At 43.1% G+C, this 21,984-nt stretch overlaps 1 protein-coding gene across 7 annotated transcripts in view; it reads left to right on the forward strand.

The window, feature by feature from the left end:
- The window catches only part of LOC126106534 (zinc finger protein 3 homolog), a 578,052-nt gene that overhangs the window by 37,671 nt on the left and 518,397 nt on the right, over nt 1-21,984 (forward strand). The window lies entirely within an intron of this gene.

The raw sequence follows: 21,984 nt of genomic DNA on the forward strand, positions 1-21,984 counted from the left end.
CAAAATACACCCGAAAGACTTCTTCAAATATAAAATTTCACCTCCTTATTAAATTAAAACATGCTTAACTTCTCATGGTTGAGATATTTCTTAAAAGACATCATAGTCGCCATTTACTGTATAAAATATTTATTGTTACTATTGCAATTTCGGCCTTATGGCCATTTTCAAGTAACACTACAAAGTTACTTTTCAGACTGTTCAGTTCAAACCACTCATCTGAAATAGTTGACGAGGCGTTGTCCGATATCGACGAACAGCATATCATAATCCATTGGCGACATTCGTACTTGATGCTGTAAATGTTGACATGTCATGGCGAGGTAAAAAATGATTTTTCTTCGTCGGAGACTACAGTCATTCTTTTTGGCGAAGAAATAATGTGCTCGTGCGAATAACAATCTCCCCCTGCGGGTTCGGGGGTTAGAATAGGCCCGCGGTATTCCTGCCTGTCGTAAGAGGCGACTAAAAGGAGTCTCACATGTTTCGGCCTTATGTGATGGTCCCCTCTCGGGTTTGACCTCCATCTTTCTAAATTATTCCGAAGAGCGAGCCAATTGGGGAAGGGTGCCTTACGTGGTGCACTGTATCTGTCGTGCATTGAGACCTTTAGCCGGCTTTTTCGTCGTTGCAATGGTGTCCCGCTCATTTTCCATCTCTTGGGCGAGGATACGTCCCTGGGTGCGATTCCCACGCTGCGCTCTGCAGTGTTTCTTTTAACTGCGACGACGACCTTGGACAGTTTTGCACCTAAGATCCAGCACGGTAGCCAGTCCGTTGTGGTGGGGCCGCCATGTACCCTCTTGGTTGTAGCCCACTGACAACACAGGGATCGCTCTACTGATGCCTGCGCCGTTAACTCCCCACCTATGCCAAGGAGTAGATGCCCGTCTCCCTGGGGCATCAGGACTCCCGGCAATGGACATCCTGCCAGGTGGCTATTGCTGCGGCTGGGTGGCGCCCGTGGGGAGGGCCCTTGGTCGGAGTAGGTGGCATCAGGGCGGATGACCCGCAATGAAGCGTGGTACATCATCTCTCGCTGGCGGCCAGCCGCCAGCAGTCTCTAAGCGTTCTCGGGCTCAATTTAATGCTGAAAAGTACAATTCGAAAACATTCCCCTCTCTGGCCACGCCGTGGGAGGAGCGTAAGTCTCAGGATGGAGGTAATAGTTATTCGCCCCGATTCTTAGTTAGTACGAGAGCTGATGGGGAGTCTTTTCTCTCCACAAAGCCTCAGTTCTTCGTCGAGCATTTAGAGGAAAAGTTTGGGGAGGTGGAGGGCTTGTCAATAATGCGCTCTGGATCGGTCCTGATCCAAACGGCATCCTCTGCCCAGTCACGACGGTTGCTTGCTTGTGACAAGTTGGGGGATGTTGCCGTTACGATCACGCCGCATAAGAGTTTAAATATGGTTCAGGGAGTTATTTACCATAAGGACCTTCTTTTGCAGTCTGATGACGAGCTGCGCGCTAACTTGGAGCGCAGGGGTGTACATTTCGTCCGGCGCGTTCATCGGGGTCCGAAGGAAAATCAGATAGCTACCGGTGCCTTCATCTTGGCCTTCGAGGGTGATACGTTACCGGAAAAGGTCAAGGTGATGGTCTACCGATGTGACGTCAGGCCCTATATTCCTCCCCCGATGCGGTGCTTCAAGTGCTGGAAGTTCGGCCATATGTCTTCCCGCTGCACTTCCAGCCTCACATGTCGAGATTGCGGACGCCCGTCTCATCCCGATACTCCATGTGCCCCGCCTCCCATCTGTGTCAACTGCGGGGAGCACCATTCACCTTGCTCGCCTGACTGCAAAGTCTTTCAGAAAGAGTGCAAAATTATGGAATATAAGACCCTGGACCGGCTGACCTATACTGAGGCCAAAAGGAAATATGACAGACTCCATACTGTGAGAATGACATCTTCTTATGCAGCTGCTACGACAACTGTGCTAGCCCCATCAGTTTCGAGACTTCCAGCCAGCTCGATAAGCAGTAAGACTCCTCCTGCCCCCTTGCCTGTGGGGGGCTCTACCCAACCGGTTGCTCCTGCACCACCTACCTCAGGAGCAACCTCCTCCCACCCATCGGGGACGTCCGTCCCCGCTTCTCAGCCAGAGAAGCGTCTTACTTCTTCGGCTACTCTCGCCCATAAGAGTTCCCTTGGGACCCTCCCTTCCCAGGGTTCCACCAGCGGGAAGGATGACGGCCGCCAGTGGCATAAATCCTCACCAGCGGCCGGGCGTAGGGCTTCACGATCCTCCTCTGTCCCGGAGACTGAATCGGTGAAGCCTTCCCAGTCGGTGCAATCCAAGGTTCAGCGAGAGAAGTCCAAGAGAAAGACCTCTAAGGCCAAAGAACTTGCGGTGGCGCCAACCCCACCGCACCTTTCGCGCTCTGCGTCTGAGGATGCAGTCGAGATTCTAGCGTCCGCTGAGGACCTTGATCTCGCTGGTCCCTCAGACGCCATGGATGCCTCTCGTACGGGTACTGAATCGGTGGCAGTGAGTGAACAAGCGGCGTAAATTGCCTTCCCAGTCCTTTCACGCCTTTCTCAGCCATGGACAATATCATCCTCCAGTGGAACTGCGGCGGTTTTTTCCACCATCTAGCTGAGCTCCAACAACTTATCAGCCTTCACCCTTTCTTCTGCATTGCTCTTCAGGAAACTTGGTTTCCAGCAATGCGAACCCCCGCCCCCCGTGGCTATCGGGGTTATTATAAGAACCGGGCAGCATATGAAAGGGTGTCGGGTGGCGTCTGCCTCTATGTCCTTCACACTCTGCACAGCGAGTCTGTCCCTCTCCACACACCTTTAGAGGCTGTCGCTGTTCGGGTGTGGACGCCACAGGCTGTTACCGTCTGCAGTCTTTACCTTCCACCGGATGGTGATGTCTCGCAGCATGTCCTGGCTGCACTGATAGCCCAATTGCCGCCACCTTTCTTGCTATTGGGCGACTTCAACGCCCATAACCCTCTGTGGGGTGGGTCAGTGGCAACAGGTCGAGGCGCCATCGTTGAGCATTTATTGTCGCAGCTCGATCTCTCGATTTTAAATGATGGTGCCTTCACACACTTCAGTGTGGCGCATGGCACATACTTCGCCATTGACCTTTCAATATGTAGCCCTAGCCTCTTACCGTCTGTCCAATGGAGTGTGCATGACGACCTGTGTGGTAGTGACCACTTTCCGATCTTTCTGTCACTACCACAGCGTCACTCTTCTGGGCGCCCTAGCAGATGGGCTATGAATAAGGCTGACTGGGACTTGTTCTCCTCCACTGCCGCTCTTGAGTCTCTCTCTAATGACGACATTGATGCGGTGGTTCAATCGGTCACCACCGGCATCGTTACTGCCGCCGAATCTGCCATTCCCCGTTCTTCTGGGTCCCCTCGGCGGAAGGCTGTGCCTTGGTGGTTGCCTGAGATCCCTGAAGCGATTAAAGATCGCCGGCGGGCGCTCCAGCGTCACAAGCGACATCCCTCCTTAGACCACCTTATCGCCTTCAAACGGCTGCGTGCGCGGGCCCGCCTCCTTATCCGCCAAGGCAAGAAGGAGTGCTGGGAGCGGTATGTGTCCACCATTGGCCTCCATGTCACTCCTTCGCAGGTCTGGGCCAAGATTCGACGCGTCTACGGCTATCAGACCCCTGCCAGCGTCCCTGCGCTCTCACTGAATGGAGCAGTTTGTACTGACTCCGACGTCATTGCCAATCGCTTAGCAGAGCATTTTGCTATGAGTTCCGCTTCTGCGAATTACCCCCAGGCCTTCCGCTCCATTAAAGAGCGGATGGAACGTCAGAGCCTTTCGTTTCGCACCAACCACCCAGAATCTTACAATGCTCCATTCAGTGAGTGGGAATTTCGCAGTGCCCTAGCTGATTGCCCTGATACCACTCCTGGGCCAGATGGCATCCACTGTCAGATGCTGAAACACCTTTCAGTGGACTGCCAGCGGCGCCTTCTTGATCTTTACAACCGTCTTTGGGTCGAGGGGGTGTTTCCGTCGCAATGGCGGGAAGGCGTTGTCATCCCCGTTTTGAAACCTGGAAAGACCCCTCTGGAGGTGGACAGCTACCGCCCCATTAGCCTCACCAACGTTCTTTGTAAGCTTCTCGAACGGATGGTGAGCCGGCGCTTAAATTGGGTACTGGAGTCTCGGGGCCTTCTGGCTCCGTCTCAGGGTGGGTTCCGGAAAGGCCGCACCGCCGCCGACAATCTGGTGAGCCTGGAGTCGGCCATCCGTACTGCCTTTGCCCGCCGTCAGCACCTGGTCGCTGTCTTTTTCGACATGCGGAAGGCGTACGATACGACATGGCGTCGTCACATCCTTTCTACACTTCATGGATGGGGTCTTCAGGGCCCTCTGCCGATCTTTATCCGCAATTTCCTGTCGTATCGTACCTTCCGCGTGCAAGTCGCAGCCTCCTATAGTTCCACCCACGTCCAGGAGAACGGTGTGCCACAGGGTTCTGTTTTAAGTGTCTGCCTGTTTTTAATAGCCATTAACGGGCTCGCTGCGGCCGTGGGAAATTCTGTCTCTGCTTCCCTGTATGCTGACGACTTCTGCCTTTATTACAGCTCTACTGGCATTGCAGCTGTTGAACGTCAGCTACAGGGCACTATCCGTAAGGCGCAGTCTTGGGCTGTAGCGCATGGGTTTCAGTTTTCGGCAGCCAAGACCCGCGTTATGCATTTCTGCCGGCGCTGAACAGTCCATCCTGAGCCGCGGCTTTATCTTGCCGACGAACTCCTTGCTGTGGTGGAGACCCACAGGTTTTTGGGGGTGGTTTTCGATGCCCGGTTGACTTGGCTGCCTCATATCCGGCAGCGTAAACAGATGTGTTGGCAGCATCTAAACGCTCTGAGATGCTTGAGCCACACCCGCTGGGGCGCCGACCGCTCTACCCTGTTGCGGCTCTACCATGCGTTAATCCAGTCCCGTCTGGATTATGGGAGCCTGGCTTATGGCTCAGCATCCCCATCTGCGTTACGGGTGCTGGACCCAATTCTCCACAGCGGGATACGCCTTGCCACTGGCGCTTTCCGCACCAGCCCTGTGGACAGCGTACTAGTGGAGGCAGGTGTACCTCCACTGCGGTTCCGGCGCCAACGTTTGCTGGCCGCTTATGCTGCCCATGTTCTAAGCTTGCCCGGGCATCCAAATTATCGTGTCCTGTTCCCGCAGTTAGTCGTCCATCTGCCAGACCGTCGGCCCCGGTCGGGTTGTCCGATCGCCGTACGCGTCAAGGAGCTTCTCTGCGGGCTTGGGTTTTTCCCTGTTCCACCTCCTTTCCGGGCGCCTCTGCGTACACCCCCGTGGTGTGTTCCTTGCCCTTGCCTTCGGCTCGATTTGGTACAGGGCTCGAAGGACTCGGTCCCTCCAGAGGCCTTCCGCCGCCGCTTTTATTCCATCCTGGCCACGTATCAGGGCTCTGGAATTGTTTACACTGACGGTTCGATGGTTGCTGGTCGTGTCGGGTATGCGCTAACTCTAGGGGACCATTCCGAACAACGGTCCTTGGCGGCTGGTTGCAGCGTTTACACTGCTGAGCTAGTCGCCATCTTTCGAGCCCTGCTCAGGTGAGTCCTTCGTTATCTGTAGCGATTCCCTGAGCGGTTTACGAGCTCTCGACCAGTGTTTTCCTCGTTCTCGTCTGGTGATGGCTATCCATGAGTCCCTGCATACTCTTGCGCGTTGCGGCCGCTCTGTGGTCTTTGTGTGGACCCCCGGTCATGTCGGTATCCCGGGCAATGAACATGTTGACCGCCTGGCGAAAGAGGCCACGAGTAAACCATCTCTGGATGTTGGCCTCCCAGAGGCTGATTTGCGGGCAGTCCTCCGCCGAAAAGTTTTTGCGCTTTGGCACGCTGAATGGCGCGATCGGATTACACCCAATAAACTCCGTGCCATTAAGGAGACGACGACTGTGTGGCGGTCCTCCATGCGAGCCAACCGCAGGGACTCAGTCGTCCTTTGTCGGCTCCGCATTGGCCACTCCCGGCTAACACACAGTTATTTACTGCGCCGGGAGGACCCTCCTGTATGTCGCTGCGGGGCGGCTTTGACGGTGGCCCACATTCTGTTGGCCTGCCCCCTTTTAGCTGTGGTCAGGCAGACATTTGCGCTTCCTGATACGCTCCCTGCTGTTTTATCTGATGACCCTGTTATGGCTGCCTTAGTTTTACGTTTTATTAGGGCAGGGAGTTTTTATTCTTTCATCTGAGTGTTTCTGTTTTATTTTATTTTTTGTGTTGATTCTGGCCTTTGGCCTATGATTTTAAACTGATCTTTTAATGTGTTTCTAAGTGGTTGGCTTTTCCTTTTTTATTCTATGGTCGGCCAACCACTGTCACACTCTGTGTGGTTTTAGTTCGTTTTGTCTTGTCCTTGTCTCTGTTTCTCTTGTTCTGTATCGTCTGTGATCTATTCTGTTCCTCGTTTTTATTCTCTGTGGGTGTTCTTTGTATTTGGAAAAAGGGACCGATGACCATAGCAGTCTGGTCCCTTTCATCCCCCAAACCAACCAACCAACCAATAACAATCTGTGAATTGAACACTTACACAAATTTTGTGTATCGGTTGATATTACAAGCTGCAGCTGAATAAATATGCGCAGCTCTGCATACGGACTGTAACTCAAGGCATTTTCAAGTGAAGTATTTTGCATCGTGTAATCACCTGTGAGTGAGACACTTAAATGTGGCTTGTGCGCTGTTTATTATTCGCCAGTCGCAGCGGAATTGCTTTGTAGTAGAACACGGTCAGAGTGTGAATTAAACGACATGTCCTGTGGACTGTTTTGCTTTGTGATGTGCTACACAGGTGACTTAAGTGAGTAATGCAACAAAATGTTTAACGATGCAAATTAGTCTTTTATGTTACTAGTAAACAGATTGTTATTTGCATGAGCACATTAGTTCTTCACCACAAAGAACGACTGTAGTCTCTGATGAAGAAAAAACATTTTTTACCTCGTCGTGACATATCAACGTTTACAGCATTAAGTATGAACGTCGCCAATGGATTATGGTATGCTGTTCGTCGACATCGGACAATGCCTCGTCAGCTACATCAGATGAGTGATATGAACTGAACAGTCTGAACAGTAACTTTGCAGTGTTACTTGAAAATGGCCATAAGGCCGAAATTGCAATAGTAACAATAAATATTTTATACAGTAAATGGCGACTATGATGTCTTTTAAGAAATAAAACATGGTTGTTGTCTATGGCTCTTCCTCTCCAATGTACAGCTAGTGCACAGATATGAACTAAAGAGGTTTTAAGAAACCTTCCAATTTGCAATTGATTAGATGTTTACTATTTTTACAAGAAGATCTATATAATATATGATATACAATTCAAGTTCTCATTAGTGTGCACACAAAGCAGCCAGCACACTAGTTGTGCGTTGGTGAGGAAGTACCATATGACAACAGTCATGTTGTGCATGTTTTAATGTAATATGGAGGCAAAATTTTATATTTGACGATGCTTTTTGGCTGTGTTTTGATGTACCTCTGCCACAACATGTAATCCAGTTTTCTATATTTTCCTTATGAAGAAGCCATTTTTATAAACATTGAAACCATGGTAACGGGCTTTAATAAACGTTCCAATTTGCATCTGATTGGCTGTCTACTATTTCTACAAGAAGGTTTTATTCTATGGTTACTGCTCCAGGCATTTACAAATTTTAAAATAACGTAAGCATTAGAAAATTAGCTTACTTCATATGCTTCCATTTGTTCTGTGTAATGGAGTAAATTTTTGCTATAGTCACCACATAAAATCTGGTGCCCATCCCCAAATTTCCTGTAGGAACCATTTATACTAATGTCAGTTTCGCAATGCATTTACTCTTTTGTACAGTTAATTGTGAAGAAATGAGGCACAATTTAAAAATAATAATAGTATCCATAAACAGAACACTGGAAGCAAAAATAACCCTCACTATCCAGAACTTAAACTTACTCTTGCCAGCAAAGATTGAAATATGCAGTGTAAAAATATTGGACTACCTACATTGTGAGAAAAGGTGCTGACAGGTATTGAACATTATAATAACAAACAACTCATTTCTTTAGGACTATTTCTCCTCCTCCACAGATGAATTTCTCCATAGATATTATATGCACTGTATATTTTGGCAGAAGACAACCTTAAGACAAGGCTAAGTATAAATTTTCGTCAAAAGATATATAGTTTTACCGTATTCCCGCCTTATAGGATAATCTCCACACTATCAGTGGTCTGTAAATTTAGTTTAGAACAGTGGTCATCTGGATAATAATATGCACACTGATTATGGTAATGACCTTGAGTATTTATAAAAGCATCATATTGGGTATTCATTTTTGTGGACATACGCATCCTGTCCTACTAAACAGTTGGTATGGTTGGACATGTCAAGGCATCCCGGGTTCGATTCCTGGCCAGGTCGGGGGTTTTCTCCACTTGGGGACTGGGTGTTTGTGTTGTTCTCATCATTTCATCATCATTTGTGAAAGTAGTGAGATTGAACTGAGTAAAGATTGGTAATTTATACGGCTGCTGATAACCGCGCAGTTGAATGCCCCACAAACCAATCATCATCATCATCATCATCGTAATCATCATCTGGATGCGTCATAAAGCAAAAGCCTCCTTTAGCATGGTTTTGCCTCTTGAATGTACAGCTCTTAAGTATTGTAGTAGGTTGTGTTGTGTGTTCAAACAGTTTGTGAAATTTGTAAAGTGTGTGCATGATGATGGAAACAAAAAAAAAAAAGAAGGAAATATGAAGCAAGGTTCAAGTTAACAATCATAAAACAGGCTAAAGAATAAAACAACTGTGCTGCAGTAAGGGCTTTCAGTATAAAAGGAAGGATGACAAGAAATTGATGAAAGAATGTAAATGCTATTAAAATGCCAATGAAAAAGTGTTAGCTTGCTGGCCAGATTTAGAAATAGTATTGCAGAATGGCTACAAGAACGGAAACAGAATTGTTATGTTGTTATGAGAAATATGATTAGAGCTTATGTACTGAATTTGGCATGAGCCAGTCCAGAGCATGGCAAAGAATTTGAAGCAACTTTAGGTTGGTGCAATCATTTCATGAACAGAAAAAAATCTGGTAATTGGCAGAAAACAGAAATTGCATAGAAATTACAGAAAAATCTTGACCATAAAGCTATGAGTTTTCATAAGCTTGTTATTCATATGAGGCATAAGTACAATTTTCCACTGTCTCATATTGAAAATATGGATGAAACACCAATGAACCCAATATGAAAAACAATAGGGCTATGGAAACAAAAGGTGTAAAAACTGTTAAAGTTAGAAGTTCAGGCCATGAAAAGACCAGGTTTACATTAGTATTAACGTGCATCACATATGGAACAATGTTAAAATCTATGGTCATTTTTAAGTGGAAAACCATTCCTAAAATAAAATTTCCACCAGGCATTTTTGTACATTTTTACAAGAAGGGTTGGGCGGTTGAGAATGGTGTAAAATTGTGGAATGCGAGATATGTTCCTGAGTCACATGACTGAGAATACCAAAAATCACATAGCACTGAGCAATACTAAGATTTCTGTTACATTACATGGTTTGACTTCGATGCTACAACCCATAGACATCTCTCTGTGTTAAACCACTTGCGTGAACACTGGAACAATTGGATGATGATGGCAAAAAGTCATATATTAAAGGTGAAGCTATGTGGGCTGCATCACTTGATGTTTTGTGTAATTTTGTGATCAGATCATGAGAAAAATTGAAAGTGCAAACAGTGACCAAATCCTTCAAGAAGGGGGGGAGGAGGGGGGTTCCAATACTATCGATGACACTGAGGACGATTTTTTATGGGATACTGATGATGAAGCAAAAATCGATTCACAAGGTGCAGAATGGGACCCAATGACGAGCTTCTTAACAAAGTGAGGATACACTTGCGAAACTGCTGTCCTTAGATGATGATTGTGAGGATTCTGCAGCATTTTAAATGCATTGGTGAGTGGTTTATTTTATTTTATAATGGTTTTAATTTTTATAAATTTCAGTCTATGTTTTATATCTGCCTGTAAGAAAACTCTGATTTTGAGTGCCTTTTTTTGTGCTTCAACTGTTGTCTTACGTGCTGAAGCGTAAGGTTTGTGTCTGTATTACATTTGTCAGATTTTGTCATAGACAAAAACTAGAAAAAATAGTTAAGTAAATGACTAACATGTACCCACATTTTAACATAGAAATTATATGCGTATAAACCTACGATCAAATTCCACATAATCTACATAAAACCTCTGGAGACCAGTGTGTAATGCGTGGTAAAGGCTAATTGTTATATATGTATTGACTATGCCTCTGCTATGTTGTGGACACATCTCTCACAATGACCGACTGTAACGTTTGTGTCAGTGTAGTGCTGAGCAACTGCATAAATGAATAATCAAAGTACAATAATTACGTTTATTAGGAAATCCAAAAGAAACGTAGAACTCTAGTATAACTGAATACAAATACAATCCTCTGAAACATGTAATTTCCAATAACTAAGTCAGCAACCAGAGATGCTATGAGTCTCTGATAGTTTCTTGATTACAAATCTGTACCTACAAAGTTATCTTTTGAGACAACTTAGTGTAGCTCCACTGTACTGGTGGTGATTCAGCTCACGTGACAACTGTCGCAGGCGGTAGCTCACAGGCTTCTTAGCATGGATTCCAACCGTGAACTGATCTTGCTGTGAACTGACTGTAGAGGCTGCAGAACTGGTATTATTGTGAGTATGAATTACACTTAAGCCGTGTGACTGGCTACTACTGATGAGCTGCTCACTCATTGGCTCTCCATGTAATGTGATACCATATGGTAGGGAATATGCATCTGTGGAAGAAATGAGAAAGTAGTTCTGTTGGCTGTGGTGCCCTGTCAAGGCAGCTGTTTCTGTTAGCCATGCTTAAAGGCCATCATGTGTGATACAACAAGTCATAATACGCTGAACAAAGGAATGTCATCTGGCGGGCGCCATGGGAAAGGAAGCGAAGCACCTTTGGCGTTGTCTGGAACTGCGAGTGGAGTGACAACTGCCGGGTGCTCAGTTGTTGGTCGTCGTCATAGGTCACTGCCTCTGGGCAACGAAACAGTGGAGCATCTCTACCTCTGCAGGATGGTGGGATAACAGCAGCTGGAATTGGAAAGGGTCCCGAACTGAGGACAGACTGAAGGAACTGACGTATGGCTGTAGGTTAGCAGTGGAAGAGGGGAGAGGTGACACCCACTTTGTCCCACCAGCACTAATGGGAAGTTGAAGGTGTGGGCAGAGTCCTCCTGGTGCATGATGTGTCCCTGAGGAAAAAGAACCTGAAAGAGAGCAGGATTAGAGATAGGAATCTACAAAAAGGACACTGGGTGGGGGCCAGAGACAGACATAGGAAGCTGCCGCCAGGTCTGTCTGAGATGCCTCGGTAGAAGCGCACTCAGTCGACTGCATTGGACGACGAAGGATCGCTTGGCACGAAGTGCATGATGGAATCTGACATGATGGGGTGGGGTAGGCTGTCCAGTGTAGATTTTCCAAAGCACCTGGACAATGGGGAACACCTGTGGGTTGTCCTGCTGAGTGAATACGAGTACCCGGTGGAAGAATCCAGAGTTATCGTCAAAATTGTATGCCAAAGAGGTCCACTGGAGTGCTACAGGAAATGATCCCTTTGCACCAGCAGTTCCGGCCCAGGCGAAGAATTAGGTAGTGGGTCACCACGTCAGCCACATCAGAGATCTGTATAGGAGCACTTGGATCAGGGACACAGGAATATAAATGCTGGAAAAGATTGAGGCCCAAAATGTTAGCCAATATGCGCAAGCGTGTGGCAAGAAACTGTGCCAACGTGTTGACTGAATTGTACTGTACGTGGCACATGGCAATTACCATGACATGCCACTTAGTGGTTATTATAGTTTTTGAAAGCATGAGAAGAGAAGAATTACAGAGAACCAATTAAAGCATAAATATCCACATTAAAATCTTGAAATTAATAATAGACTTGGAAGATCCAGTATCGATTGGAAATTTAATAATATGTCCATCAGTGTCCTAATCACAAAAATCATGTCACCAAAACATTTAAGAACTGAGACCACATTATTTTGAACAGAACTGACTGGAGAACAAATAGTTTTTGTCATTATCCATATGACGTGTAAGAGAATTTATAGTATAACAAATGTTGTGATTAGTATAGAACTTACACCTTATTTTCAGAATCATCGGTTTGTGAATCAACTTTCCAAGCCTGAGGGGACAAGTCCCATAGAAACACTGAATTTTCTGTAACACTAGAAGAATCAGTGCAGCACAAGTTTTGTAATTGTACCCCTTTTATGGTAAAATAGGCAGTGCAGGTGTTGAACAGTACGAGACGACATGTTGTGGTTGATGAAACTGGATGCAAGATTTGTCAGGCAATGATAGGTTACCCAGTAGGTGGCAGGTCGTGTTCCAGTGGCATAGTCTGAGGTCATGGTGGTGAGCTCCCAGCAGATGAAACTGGGCCCAGGTCATGAAACATAACTTGAAACCTAGGTGGTGGACGAACAGCAGGATAAGGGCGGGACTGAATCCTTAGTGCGCCTGAGGTCTGGGTGGCTGGTTGTGACAACCCAATGGATGATCATTGATAATGGCAGGATTCTGAAACACATCAGAACTGTTGCATTTTAGTGCTGACACAGAGCATGGGACTTGTTCAAAAGCACACACCACTGATAAGTATGCATTTAATGGTGAATTGCTTAGGCGGAGTGGGTCGTTTGAAGCCCTAAGTCCAGAGTGTGAACAGTAACAATTCTCTGAGCACTGAATAATCTACCTAAGGCAGAGAAAAGTTCAGATTTTTGTATACAGTCTGATAGTTAAAGGTTAGGCCTTCCAAGGAGGCAAACCATTCAGTCGGTATAGGATTGTCCAGATTGCTTGTGGTGCACAAGAAAAATGCACACTTCGATACTTCACCATAAGCAGCAAAGTATTGATCCGAGTGCGTCCAAACAGCAGGTCCACTGGCCCCCTGCCAGGTCAAACGGGAGAAACTCAGGTGGTGGATGCCGAACATCTAGGTTGTGCTGCAACCTGTCCTCCGAGTGCCTGTAGCTACCGGCCCTAAACAACTACACGTGTATCCAGCATAGCTTGCAGGGTCAGGAAGAGATTAAACATGGGAATGAGAATTCCACAAGTTCTGCCATCTGGAATATTACACACACAATAAGAATTGATAGTATATAATGTGCAATGAATGGTCGAAGGAGAGCAAAATACTGTCCAGAATTCCAGCAAAAGGCCATGATGGAAATGGTGAGACCACCTGCAAAATACTCAGAGACCAGAGTGAGTCCACTGCACTGCAGTTGTGCCACAAAAGCAAACGGAAAGTACCATGAGGGAAGTAGCCACAACATATATGCAAATCACTTTAAAACAGTTAAGAAAATGTTCAATTCCTGAACAAGTACCAAAGAAGTGGAGGCTTCGAACCGTAGTACCGAGTAGGCCAAAACGTGTTTAGGCTTTGAATCAGTACTCACTGCACCACTGTTGTATATGTGTTGACTATTCGACTGTGCCACTTATTTGTTGTTGAAACATCTGTCAAAATGACTAACTGCAATAACTGCACCAGTGTAGTGTCGGAGACAGCTACATGTATAAGCAATCCAAGTATAGGAGCTGCATTTATTGCATTTATTAGAACACACAAATGGAGTGTAGAACTCTGCTATAATTGAATACAAATAGCACTTCCTGGAACATGTAAATTCCAAAAACTAAGTCCGCAACCTGACATACTTACAAGTCTGATGGTTTCTCTTACAAGTCTGTATTTACCAGAGTATCCTGTGAGATGAATTGCTCTAGATCCAGTATACTGGAGGTCATATCACTCACAGACGACTGTCATAGATGATAGCTTGCTGGCTACTTTGCGTTGACTCCAACTATTGAATTACGTTTATCCACGTAACTGGCTGCTGTGGTTGTGATGATGAGCTGCTCTCGTTGGCTCTCCAAGTAGTGGATGTCATCTGGCGAGTGACTGGCATCTAGGAAAGGCGTGGCAAAGTAGTTCATTTGGTTGCAGTGCCTTCTCGAGGTGGCCAGTGCTGTCATCCTTGCCAAACACCTGCGCTTGCTGATTATGCAATCGGTGACACTGTGTCATAAAAAGGAATGTCAACCAGCAGGAAAAGACTGAATTTTTTTGTGACATGGTGTTACAGGCACATCCTGAAAATCAAATGCACGGTTCCTACTGTGAATGGCAAAGCCCTTAAAAGAGAGGGGGAGAAAGAGTGTTTGGATTATTGATCATCTATTTACACATGAAGAGCTCTGTCGATGGAAAAACAGTCAGAGGAAGACCCAATCAAATTATAAGCAATGTTGGCTGTAGCTTCTACACAGAAATGCAGAAAATGGCAGAAAGATGTGAGGAATGGAGGTATGCTGCCAGATTTAAAACTAAAGGAGGAAATGGTATGTAGTACCCATATGTAAAGCCTTTCTGATATTCACTTTATATTTCTTGACCTCGTCAGGTATTGAGAGCAAAAAGTATTCTCTTGTACATAATGCTCAAATATGGGCAAATAAGTTGGCAGCTTCCAAGTTCATACTAGGGATGTAGTGAAGCTTCCATATGGTTTCACCTCTGTCGACAATAATTTTGAAACATGTTTTAGCAAAAGTGAATTTTCAGAGTTTGGACTTGAAACTTCAAAAATCAAAACCTCAGATAGTGACAACAGTGTTCAGAAATGTAAAATTTTGCACTTCACAAAAAGAAAAATACCTAAGGTCCTGTGATTATAATACCAGCCAATCACAGTTGGTGTTAGTTAGTTCATAAAAATATCCAGTTGTGACAATGTATAGGAACATGATGATCACATAGTCTCAGACGTAACAGTAGGCTAATCATAGTGAGTTGTCACAAATATGATGCACTTAACACTAAACTGTAGCATTAGATTTACTCCACAAATAGTGTTTTAAAAAGCATTCTTTACTGGTACATATTAGCCTTTAATGGTATATATTAGCCTTTAATGGTATATATTAGCCTTTCTCCTATTCAGTTAACAGATGAAGCTTCAGAAAAATGATTGCTTTCATTCATTTTGCTGTATGCTGGTTTGAGTTTTTATTTTCACAGTTCCTTCAGCAGAGATTCATGATTTGTGGAAAGTTTTTATGCATTCTGTCCTGATAGCTGATTCCTGTTTTTCATAAATTAATTTCAGGAGATGCCAGTGACCAGTGGTGCATGCCTCATTTTTTGCAAGTATTTAATGTTGCATATTATTCCAATCTGGTATGGGTCAGTCTGACCATTGTAATGTATTTGTTTCGTAGGAAAACTGGAGATTTTCACTAGCCAGCCAATGATTCAAATCCAGCTAGTTGTTTTACCTCCAACCAAGCTAAAGCGATTATTCCACTTGATGCTGTTACTCTTCTTTCCTCTCAGATGTTGAAAGGACATTTGACTTGCCTGTTTCCAAAGTCTTTTATCTCCATGTAACAAAAGTTTTCGGAAATGAGAGAAAACTGTCACTCAGTTGCTATTTAGTTTTTATTGTTATTCTTTAGTTATTACAATTTTCTTTTATATTCTGGATTTATATTTATACTTCCCATAAATCATACCACAGTGTTTTTATTTAAAATAAATATTTTACTTCAAACATGTTGTAAAGAAGACACGTCAAGTTGCAGGCACAATCAAAAAGACAAGTAGCATTTTTTTTACTACATTGTTGTAAGTAGCAGTCTGTTTTTTCGTATATTGTTTATGTGAGTGTCATTTGACAGTGCCTGTCTGCAACTTGATGTGTATTCTTTACAGTAAGTAGCAATCTTCCTTTTTTTTCTACATGGTTGATATTCATACCTGGAGTTTCCATTGTTTGATTTACTTTGAACATAATGACTTTTGGAACTGTAATCTGCACATAACAGTTTCTGGTAATGTTTTGATTTTAAAATGATGGGTACAAATAAAAATAATATAGATATTTCATAATACTTATTCCTGGTACAAAATTGTTAGTGACCACTAGAAAGAATAACATAGCATGTAACTACTAATTAATTTTTTTGAACAATTGCCATCAATTTTGTATTAAAATGACATATAATTATGAGATGACTACTTTTTATGTCAAATACTGTTCTGCTCTTCAGCCTCATCAGGTATCTCTCTGACTTCAAATTCTCATCCATTTGAGCTCCAGATATCTGTTTAAAGACATTCTTGTAGAATAATAGTTCAGTAATAGGCAGCCCGGGTGGCTGACAAGTGGGATGGGGGTATCATGTAGAACAAAGTGGGAATGTTAGAAGTAGTCACAATCAAGCTACAGTAGCCCATTACAAACAGTATTGTAAGGTGCTTAAAAATGTTATTAGGAAGGCAAAGAGTATGTGGTATGCAAATAGAATACCTAATTCACAGGATAAAATTAAAACCATATGGTCAGTTTTGAAGGAAGTGTCTGGTCAGCAGCACAAGGTCGATGATATAAAGTCAGTTCTTAGTAAAAATATTTCTGTTACTGATAAATCCGATATATGTTCAGTATTTAACATCTTCTGAGCACTACTTGTGAATTAAATAAAAATTTATTTTCTACAGGGAACCATACAACTTTCTTGGCAAATGCCTTTCCAAGATTGACTCGCATTCGGGAGGATGAGGGTTCAATCCCGTCTCCGGCCATCCTAATTTAGGTTTTCTGTGATTTCCCTAAATCACTCCAGGCAAATGCCGGGATGGTTCCTTTGAAAGGGCACGTCCAATTTCCTTCCCCGTCCTTCCCTCACCCAAGCTTGCGCTCCGTCTGTAATGACCTCGTTGTCAACGGGACGTTAAACACTAATCTCCTCCTCCAAGACTGATGTCTGAAATACTCCTCTGTGATACAGACAAGGAGGAGTTTGAGTCAATAATTGAATCATCCATCCATCATGGATATGATTGAGTGCGGAGCAGAATATTAAAGTACTGTGCTGCACATGTGAGCCTTAAATTTAGCCATATTTTTAATTTTTCCTCTACGAAAGCTCAGTTTCCTGAATGATTAAAATATTCAGTAGTAAAGCTGCATTATAAAAATGGAGAAAATGATAATGTAGTCAATTTTAGACCTGTTTCTATGCCATCAGTGTTTGCTAAAGTTATTGAAAAGGTTGTGCATGTAAGCTTAATTGATCATTTTATATCACACGATTTGCTATCAAATGTACAGTTCGGCTTTAGAAGTCATTTAACAACTGAAAATGCTATATTATCTTTCCTCTGTGAGGTACTGTATGGGTTAAACAAAATGTTTCAAATGCTAGGCATATTTTTTTATTTAACTAAGGTGTTTGATTGTGTTGATTACAAAGTATTGCTCCAGAAGTTGGACCATTATGGAATACGGGGAGTAGCTCACAATTGGTTCACCTCTTACTTTAGCAACAGACAGTAAAGGGTCATTATCCACAATGTTGAGAATGGCTGTGATGTGCGGTCTGAGTAGGGTGCAGTCAAGTGAGAAGTGCCCCTGGGATCAGTGTTGGGACCACTCCTGCTCCTTATTTATATAAGTGATATGCCCTCAAGTATTACGAGTAACTCTAAATTATTTCTGTTTGCTGATGACATTAGCTTGGTAGTAAAGGATGTTGTGTGCAACACTGGCTCTGTTTCAAATATTGCAGTTCATGATATAAGTTCATGGCTTGTAGAAAATAAAATAACACTAAATCACAGTAAGACTCAGTGCTTACAGTTTCTAATACACAATTCAGCAAAACTGGACATTTTAATCTCACAGAATGGGCATATGATTAGTGAAACTGAACAGTTCAAATTCTAGGTGTTCATATAGTAAACTGTCGTGGAAAGCCCACGTTTGGGATCTTATTCTAAGACTTAATGTTGCCATTTTTACTATTGGAACGGTATCTGAAGTGAGTGATCGTTTGACATGAAAATTAGTCTACTTGGCTTATTTTCATTCGCTTATGTCATATGGTATTATATTTTGGGGTAACTCTTCCCATTCTAAAAGGATATTTTTGGCTCAGATATGGGCGGTTCGGGCAATAAGTGGCGTAAGTTCATGAACCTCTTGTCGACCCCTGTTCGCGAGTCTGTGTATTTTGACATTGGCATCTCGATATATATATATTCCAGACCATCATTTCTTGTTAACAGCATTAGATTATTCACAAGAATAAGCAGCTTTCACTCAGTTAATACCCAGCAGAAATCAAACTTGCATTTGGATCAGACTTCCTTAACTCTTGTGCAAAGAGGTGTGCAGTATACTGCTGCATCTATTTTCAATAAGCTGCCACTCGAAAAGAAAAATCTCAACCATAATCCACATGCTTTCAAATTGATACTGTAGAGTTTCCTCTTGGGTCACTCCTTCTGTTCTGTCGAGGAGTTCCTTGAAAAATTAAACTGATTCTTGTTTTATTGTTGATTGTATTTATTTATGGATTAACTTTTTTCAGGTTCATAGACACTTTATTTTTGTCTGTTATTACTTTTATGCTGTAATTACATGTACTGGCATGTTCCATGATTTTGGAAATTTGATCCTGAATTTGGTCCTATGGAACGTGATGTGTAAATAAATAAATGAATTAATTAATGTCCATTCAACAAAGTCCGTAGTGGTCCTGTAAAAGGACTGTTACATCAGATTTTTTTCTGGTGTTACCATAACACTTTTACATACCTCTGCTGCTTTTACTCCTACCTAGGATTTAATCTTGTTGCAGATACTTTTATCAGTTCCTGTATCAGTGTTATAACTTTATTCCCCTTGAATAGTAATGTGCTCTGACATTTCTGTTTTTGTAACCTTTTTGAAGGCTGGAACTGGAAGTGCCATGCAAAAGGAGGTTTCTTGGGATCTTTAATTGACATCCATCAATCAGCAACATGTACACCTGATCCAAGTTTTTAGATAGTCCCAAAGCTTCAAATAATGTAATAATAATCACTACGGTTTGAGATAGTGATTTTTGAATGTAATTTCTTTTCAGCCTGTCCAACCAGGTGTCAGTAATGTTTATTTGTGCCAAAATACAACTTGACAGGTATACCAGTTGAAAAATGTAAAATACAGAAAGCTGAACAAAATAAAATCACATTTACCTCAAAAGAGAAACAAATGTTATGTTTAAAATGTATTCTAAATATGATTTATCAAGTGCATTGAAATAATGGGCTTTGGAAATGTATCTTTCTCAAAGCATTAAACTGGCATTGAATATAATGGTTTTAGGTCCCATATTATTGTCAGCATTTAACACCTACTTGAATTGAGGCCATCATGGATATAATGGAGGCTGGAACTTTGTACGAACTTCGGAGATACTTTTATAACAGAAATAGCAACAGCTCGAAGTGTGCTGTTTCAACATATAAAAAAGTTAATATTGAAGAACAAGGGATTTAAAGAATTTAGGAAACAGGTGACTCAAAATGTGACCTTAGCTGTGACTCATCAAACCTGCAGTAAAAGGTTGCTGTATTATTTTGTTTCATGAAGTCCACAAGTTTTCTCGGTTTGTACGAGATTGAGAATTTTTTGAGTTGTGACTGGATGTTGCTACAGTATTTATCAAATAACTCTTTTGTAGAGCTGCTGTCATTAGCAACAAGTTCACTCTGTATCTAATTATATCTGTTAAACTGTTGATGTATAATGTGAGCAGTGACAGTTCTAGTACATGCCCCTGAATATGAGAGAGATAAAATTCAGTGCCTGTAAGTGATTTTTCATGCAGGGTAACATTCTGTGTTATGAGTGTCACACCTATAACTACGGATCCTTGAAAATGTACCTATTTTTGGAAGGTACTGAATCAAAAACTTTTAAAATGTCTAGACATAGTGAATCTGAGTCATCAACTGCACCCATAGATCTAACAGTGGAGGTGCCCCAATGCTACTAATTAAAACAGAGGAAAAATGATCTTAACATACAGATATGTATCTGTTCTGCCACCCATCAAGGTCATGTATCTGTAAAACTGTCTATTTGGTCACAATCAATGTTTGAAGGTTAGTAAAAGTAAAGACTACTGAAGCCCAAGTCACTAAAAAAACTGTGCCATCTAGCAGACAGCTATGACCAGCAGCTGGACAACAGTCTTAAGAGGTATTATTTGGCAGAAACTAAACATTTGTTTGAAACAATACATATTAATGCCTGCATTACTTAGAATTATATTTCATAAAATATAAGGGGCAGTCAAAAAGTTTCTATTTGAAAGTGTTGCTGCAGTATATGTGTGACATTGCACAACTTCAATGTGGGGATATAACCACTGATGTGTAGGCAAGGGATTAGTGTGGCATTTGTGTCTTTCTGACACATGCGGTAAATATGAAAAGTGAACTGTGGGGATGTTGTTACCTAATGCGTGCAAACGGGATTGAAGTGTGCAGAGGTTACGTCAACTCGAGTGGGAGACACTTGAGAATTCACCTTATAGTCCTGGTCCCTCCCTGTGTTATAATCATGTATTGAGACCCTTAAGAAAGCCTTGAAAGGGTGACAATTCCTGTCGGATAACGATGTGCAGCAGGCAGTTATGGATTTCTTCACGCAGCAAGACAGGGTGTTTTGCCAAGCACATATGTTCAACATGGTGTGTCGGTGCAATGATTGCCACAGTGCTCGTGGCAATTTTGCCCAATTGGCATACCAGCTGTGAACTGTACAGCATTCAGACGGAAACTTTTTGATCACATCTTATGTAAGTTGCTGTTTTGTACATTCGTCCCTTATTTTTCATCAGACTGCAAATGTGCAGTTTTGATTAAGTTATTAAACTACAGCAGATTAGAATAGGTCATGGTGAAAGTTAAGGGATTGTTTCATAATATAACAGCCTATGCAGAAAAATTAATTTCCTCGAGAAATTCACTACTGCTGTGGACCCATACATAAGAAAGGCTATTGATAATTTCTCATCTTGTAAGAGAAGTACAATTCATGCAACCTTATATTTCAGTATATATGTAAACCACAGCTATCTCAATATACACTATCTGATCAAAAGTATCTGGACACTCCTTTGTAATGTGGAATTGACCACCGGTTGTCACAAGAGGTGGACTCACTTGTGTAGAAAGAGGTGGGGACTACTGTGTTGCAAGTAGAGGAGAAGTAACACCAGGCTGGGTTGGACAGGAGACCACAGTGACTTCAAATGTGGTCTAATTGTCGGCTATCACCAGCATAACAAATCCATTGGGGTCATATCAGTTCTGTGAATGCTTCCCAAATTGACTCTTGGTGATGTGATTATGAAGAGGAAATATGAACAAGTAACAACTGCAGTTAAACCAAGACAAGCCAGACCTCATTTTATGATAGTCTGGGATCTTCGATCTTTTGAGTGTGGTTGCAAAAAATCACATGAAATCAGTGGCAGGAATCACTTGTGGCCGGCCGCGGTGGTCTAGTGGTTCTAGGCGCGCAGTCCGGAACCGCGGGAATGCTACGGTCGCAGGTTCGAATCCTGCCTCGGGCATGGATGTGTGTGATGTCCTTAGGTTAGTTAGGTTTAATTAGTTCTAAGTTATAGGCGACTGATGACCTCAGAAGTTAAGTCGCATAGTGCTCAGAGCCATTTGAATCATTTTTTGAATCACTTGTGAGTTCCAGAGTGCTACTAGAAGTCCAGCTAGCTCAATAACTGTGCACAGGGAATTACAAAGGTATGACAGTTGAGCAGCTCCTCGTAAGCCAGAAATGTCTGTGGTCAGTGCTAAACGATACTTCAGATGGCGTAGAGTGGCAGAACTGGACAGTGGGTGAATGGAAATGAGGCATTTGGAATGATAAATCATTCTATATCCGGTAGCAATCTGATGGAAGGTTTTGGCTTCAGTGAATGCCTGGATAACATTACCAGCCATCACACAGTGCC

Source organism: Schistocerca cancellata, chromosome 10 (assembly GCF_023864275.1).
Source record: "Schistocerca cancellata isolate TAMUIC-IGC-003103 chromosome 10, iqSchCanc2.1, whole genome shotgun sequence".
Classification (NCBI taxonomy): domain Eukaryota; kingdom Metazoa; phylum Arthropoda; class Insecta; order Orthoptera; family Acrididae; genus Schistocerca; species Schistocerca cancellata.